We start from the raw sequence: 514 nt of genomic DNA, 5'->3' as shown, positions 1-514 counted from the left end.
TCATGTGAAGAGCTGACTCATTGGAAAAGACTCTGATGCTGGAAGGGATTGGGGGCAGGAGGAGAAGGGATGAGGATGAGATGGCTGGATGGCATCAGCGACTCAATGGACATGAGTTTGAGTGAACTCCAGAAGTTGGTGATGGACAGGGAGGCCTGGCATGCTGTGGTTCATGGGGTCAAAAAGAGTCAGACACAACTGAGCAACTGAACTGAACTGAACTGCAGATGGCTTAGACAGTAAAGAATCCTCCTGCAATGCGGGAGACCTGGGTTCAATCTGTGGGTTGGGAAGATCCCCCAAGGAGGGCATGACAACTCACTCCAGTATTCTTGCCTGGAGAATCCTCATGGACTGAGGAGCCTGGCAGGCTACAGTCCATGGGGTCACAAAAAGCTGGGCATGACTGCAGGACTAAACACACACACACACAATTATCTCTAGATTAATGGAAGAGGCCATCTAATATGAGGGGCTCTAAACTTCAGGCCTGTGGATAGTTAAATCTCTCTAA

The sequence above is a fragment of the Bison bison genome, unplaced genomic scaffold (genome assembly GCF_000754665.1).
Source record: "Bison bison bison isolate TAMUID 2011002044 unplaced genomic scaffold, Bison_UMD1.0 scf7180017864483, whole genome shotgun sequence".
Classification (NCBI taxonomy): domain Eukaryota; kingdom Metazoa; phylum Chordata; class Mammalia; order Artiodactyla; family Bovidae; genus Bison; species Bison bison.
This window is presented reverse-complemented; position numbering follows the sequence as displayed.